This window comes from Notolepis coatsorum, assembly GCF_963971535.1.
Source record: "Notolepis coatsorum genome assembly, chromosome: 1".
Lineage (NCBI taxonomy): Eukaryota > Metazoa > Chordata > Actinopteri > Aulopiformes > Paralepididae > Notolepis > Notolepis coatsorum.
Window position 1 is genome coordinate 59979254 of NC_140165.1, and position 5000 is coordinate 59984253.

A 5000-nucleotide genomic window follows, 5' to 3' on the forward strand; every position below is an offset into this window, starting at 1 on the left:
AATGCAGTCATCTATGTTGGGGTCTGTGGAGGCGACTGTGCTCAGTCCACAGAACATAGGTTTCTTGTTCTCAGCCTCCTCGTTACTTGCTTCCCGTGGGGTGGGCGTAGGCCACTCTTCTTCGGGGAGCTTGAGGAATTCTGGTCCGTCACTGTAGATGTTGCGACGGGTGAGGTCATCCAGAGACATTCCCCGGGTGATGACGTCAGCTGGGTTGTGTTTGGTGTCCACATACCGCCAGCTCGCTGCTTCTGTTAGCTCTTGAATCTCGGTGACTCTGACTCCCACGAAGACTTTGTATCTGCATGAATCAGACTTGATCCATGTGAGTACTGTCGTGGAATCTGACCACAAGATTGTTCTGTGCACCGGAATGGTGAGTTCACGTTGGATTAACGTGGCTAGATGCGCTCCTGCTAGGGCTGCGCAGAGCTCTAGACGCGGGATAGATTGTTGCTTTCGTGGGGCTATTCTTGAGCGGGCCAGGATGAAAGCAGTGTGTATCTTTCCTCCCTTCTCTTGGGCACGCAAGTAGGCCACCGATCCATAGGCTACTTCGGAGGCGTCGCTGAAGACGTGTAGATCAATCTTGCATGTCTCTGGCCTCACTGTGGATGGGAAGTAGCTGCGGCGTATATTGACGCCTGGGAGTGAGCGGAGTTCCGTCTCCCACTCTCTCCATGTTGAGGCAAGGTGTGCGGGTATTGGGTCGTCCCAGCCCTGGTCCTTGTCCCATAGTGCTCGTACAATCATCTTTGCCCTGGTGGTGTAAGGTAGAATACATCCCAACGGGTCATATTGTCTGGCGAGTGTTCTGTACACACTCCGTCTGGTGGTCGGTGTCGCCGTCGACCTCCCCTGCTCTGGAGTCAGGGGTTTGTGTCTATAGTGGAGCGAGTCTGTTTTGAAGCGCCAGACTAGTCCTAGTGTCATTTCTTGGGCTTCTCCTGGGATGGTCGCCATCCAGGTCTCGCTGCTGGCAGCCTTGTCCGCGGGGGAGAGGCTGCGCAATACGTGCGGGTCACTGCTGTCCCACTGCCTGAGATCAAAGCCGCCTTTGATCAGGGAGGCGCGTAGCTTGATTAGGAGAGCCTCGGCTTCTTCTTGAGTCGAAACGCTTTGTAAACAGTTGTCCACGTAGAAACTGTTCTTCACACTGTGTCGGACCTCTTCATCTGCTGCTGGGTCCTCTGCGACGTGTTTCTGTAGTGCAAATGTAGCACAGCACGGGCTGCATGTGGTTCCGAAGGGGAGTACTTCCCACTGGTAGATGGCTGGGTTCTCATCTCCGATCCTCTCTCTCCATAGGAACCGCAGCAGGGGCTTGTCCTCCTCCACTAGTCTCACCTGCAGGAACATCCCTTTGATATCCCCGCTGATAGCCACCTTGTCCTGGCGGAAGCGCAGTAGCACGCCTAGTAGGGAGGGGCCGGGTGTGGGGCCGGGCAAGAGCTCTTTATTCAGATTTTGGGATCCGATCTGGTAGCTGCAGTTAAACACAATGCGATCCTTGCCGTTGTGGTGGACCTTGTGATGCGGCACGTACCATGATTCGGTCGTCTGATCGGCCTCTTTAATGTCAATCTTTGTCACGTGTCCCGCTGTGATTAGCTTCTCAATCTCAGCGCGGTACACACTCTCTTGAGCAGGGTCTTTGGCTAGGCGCCGCTCTGTGTTCAATAGATAGCGCTCCGTGGCGTCTTTCTTTGCGTGAAAGGTGGGCATTCCCTCTCGCCTCAGGAGTGGAGTTGCGTATCTCATCACTCCGCCGACTGTGACTCTCTTTGTCCCTTGCTCGAGTAGGTTGATGGCGTAAATGTCTTCTTTAGAACGAATATCTTTCTTTTCGTTCTTAAAGGGCATTGTCTCTAGTGTCCATAGCCTCTCGACATGCTGCAGGAGAGTGGTGTCTTCTTCTGTCGTTCTGGAGTGGAGGCAGCTAGTGGCTGCTGTTCGGTTGAGAGATTTAGCGAGGGGGCCTTGTAGGGTCCACCCTAGGCGGGTCTCGACTGCTGCAGGACAGCCTCGGGGTCCTGTATGGACCCGGTCAATCGGGACTATGAGTTCTGCATGGTCGGAGCCTATCAGCAGGGTCGGGGTAGCGCCGTCTATGAGCGGGATAGGTAGTTGTCACAGGTGCACATATTTATCCATCAACTTGGCGATAGGGTAGGTGTACTGCGATAGTCCTATTTCTTGGCTGGTGAAAGCATTTGTAATCTTATACCGTCGCTCTGGCTGCCCGTTTGCTGCGATAGTGAAGGAGACATGCTCGCCCTTTATCGTCTTTAAATCTCTTCTTATTGTCCGAATCGTCATTTCGTTCTCGCTCCCCCGCAGTCCCAGCTGGGCCGCAGCGGACGCGAGCAGAAGGGTCTTCTCTGACCCGTCATCAAGGACGGCGTAAGTGTCCATGACTTTATCTTGGTAGCTCAATGTCACACGGACTACCTTTAAGAGCACTTGGGCGCCGCTGCTGCTGGCGGGGTCAATGTACATGACACTTGCCTTGGTGCCGCTCGATGGTGCAGGTGAAGGCCGTCTTCTGTTACTGTCGTGTAGTATATCTAGATGGGCTCCGTCGCACCGACTGCACCTTTTCTTTCGGCGGCATTCGGCTGCCATGTGTGGTCGCGCACATCGGTAACAGCGCCTGTTGGACTTTATCCATTGACTCACTTCTTCTGCATTCATCTTTGTGAACAGGTCACATTGTGACAGCCAGTGTTCTTTCTCACAGTAGGGGCGCGCCATCTTCCACTTCTCTTTTCTCGAGGGGGTGCTGTGGCTCTTACCGCTCGGTACTGACTCTGATTGGTGCATGACAGTCACCGATCTTCTTCCATCATTTATTCTCCTGGGTCCCTCTCTGGAGCTTGGCGTGCTCCGCCCGAACGTATCCAGTCGTAAGCTGCTGACTTCTCTCGCCAGGAAGTCGGCTAGATCAAGGAGGGATGGTTCGGGGCCGTTAGGATCCCGGTAGTCCCTCTGCCGCCTAAAACGCTCTTGTCTTGCGGGTGGCAGCTTCTCCAAAATCCTCTCGACGTTAGAGTTGGCGTATAGCTCATGCATGCCCTTTTCCCGTTGCGCTCCCAGCATCCCTACCAGGGACTGCACTTTGATTGACAGGTCGTCTAATGAGCGATTGTCTGTTGCTGGGGGTAGGCGATCAATATGCCTTATCTCTTGGATTACGTAATCCCATATACGTCCATATCTCTGGTCCAGCGCGGCTAGGGCCGCTGTGTATGGGGTCGTAGAGGTGGCATAGGCTAGCGCTATATTGTGCGCTCGCGGTACTTTCAGGTGCTTCAGTAATATTGCATACTTGTGGCGTTCATCAGCGACATCCACCATCATTGTCTCTAAGCACATCCGGAGCTCCGTGTACTGTGCTCGATTCTCATAGGTGAAATCTGGAAACGACGGCGTGGCAATGTATGACGCCGTGGATGGCTGATACATCGGCGAGCGTTGGGGGAGAGACCTCCTAGGCGAGTCCCCTCTTGCGCCTCTCTGTGGGCTGGTACCGACAGGGTACCATGGCCCGCTGGTCCAGGTGCTATTCCTCGGGGCTGGTCGTGCGTCGTGCTCACCCGTGAATAGGGTTGGGGGTCTGTAGCGCAGCGCCGCGGGGGTATAGCCTGGGCTGTACTGGACCTCCTGGTCCGGTGGAGTACTGTGCTGTCGTCGGGCTTGGTTCTCCTCCTCTCCCTCTTCTTCCTCTATCAGGTCTTCCAGATCCTGTAGTCGTTGATTTAGCTTCTCCGCAGTGTATGCCGCTCCTTCCTTGTAGCTGGGTCTCGCTTGGACCGGTCTGGGAAGGGGGTCTGCGGGGGGTCTAGGCTTGGTCTGTTGGTCAAGTTCAGGGTCGCTTGCTCGGTTAGGAGACGCTGCCCTTGACTGTTGTCTCGACGAGTTCCTTGAACCCCTGGCGGAGGGAGAGGGTGTTGCCTTGCGGATCAGCTGCTCCATTAGCTGCGCTTGTAACTTGTCGCGCTCGACTTCGCGCTTGGTGAGATCTGCTTCTCTTTGGGCACCGGCAGCGGCACGCTGGGCGTCGGCCCGGTCTCTTGCCATATTCTCTTCCGTCTGAAGGCGTCTCATCTCCAGGCGTGTGCGCTCTTCTTCGCTCCGTTGCTGTGCTTGGAGTCGATCGTGTTCGCCCTGAAGTCGATCACGTTCGGTAGAGGCTGTCAGGCTGACTTGGAACGCCTGTTGTAGCATCCTCTCCGCTTCGCTGGGGGAAGGCGGTTGTGGAGGTGAGCCGCTCCTGTGTGAGCCGCTCCTGGGTGTACTCGTTGGGGAGTCCTGGAGCTCTATTTCCTCGGCGCTCTCCTCCTCTTCTTCCGTGCAGAGTTCTCTCTCTGTAGGGTTGTCTTCCTCCCGGGGCTGGTCGGGGACTACTTCTTCGGTATTGGCGGGGGGTAAAGGCATGTCAGCTCCCTCCTGGTCCCCACCGTGAGCTTGGTCAGTTACATTAGGACCTACTAGGGCCTCTGTGGTCGGGGAAACCTGGTCGTTAAGGTCAGACATAATTTTACTTTCTACTTTTACCGCGTTTACCGTTTGTCGAAGGCTAGGTAGTTGACTGACAGTAATCCTCTAAGTACTGAGGTGTCTGTCGTCTGCGCCGCGGGCGTTCTACGTTAGGAGGACCGTTTCGTGGAGTGTTCATCATAGGCCATTTTAATATTAATAACACTATATTAATATTACACTAGTTACCCTCCGGCTCGAAGGACCAATTGTAACTGAGGGGTACAATTCCCTGACTGTATTGATAAGTATGGTATTATTAAACCACTACCTCTTGTACTTTAACTTCTGGCCATCCAGTACATGATATAGATATGATGAACACTTTCCCACCTGATGAAACGAAGTCCACACAAATGTACAAATCGAATATTTAATATAGCAAAGGGTATATACAACGTTCACTTGTTTACACTTATGATTTGAAATGCACTTGTATGGCAAATGAGTATTCGTAGGTA

The 5000-nt window shown here is 53.9% G+C and overlaps 1 protein-coding gene across 1 annotated transcript in view; it reads left to right on the forward strand.

Moving 5' to 3' along the window:
• The window catches only part of LOC311234607 (kalirin-like), a 225865-nt gene that overhangs the window by 79155 nt on the left and 141710 nt on the right, over window positions 1-5000 (forward strand).